This window comes from Egretta garzetta, unplaced genomic scaffold (genome assembly GCF_000687185.1).
Source record: "Egretta garzetta isolate BGI_Z169 unplaced genomic scaffold, ASM68718v1 scaffold712, whole genome shotgun sequence".
NCBI classification, from domain to species: Eukaryota; Metazoa; Chordata; class Aves; order Pelecaniformes; family Ardeidae; genus Egretta; species Egretta garzetta.
In genome coordinates, this window is record NW_009258883.1 from 919,154 (window position 1) to 919,525 (window position 372).

Here is a 372-nt window from a genome sequence, read left to right on the forward strand (position 1 = left end):
ACAGGTATGTCAGCCAGAAAAGGATGGTTAAAGAAAGCGTACCCCCGCTGATGAGTGAGACCGGCAAGCTGGTAACAGCAGATGAGGAGAAGGCTGAGGTACTCAACAACATTTTTGCCTCAGTCTTCGCTGGCAACGTCTCTCCTCACCCCTCCCAAGTTGATCGATGACATGAGGGGGACCAGGAGGGTAAAACTCCTCCTGCTGTAAGAGAAGATCAGGTTCATGACCACCTGAGGAACATGAACACACATAAGTCCATGGGACCTGATGACATGCATCCCAGAGTCTTGAGGGAATTGGCCAATGTAGTTGCCAAGCCACTCTCCATGATATTTGAAAAGTCATGGCAGTCAGGTGAAGTCCCTGGTG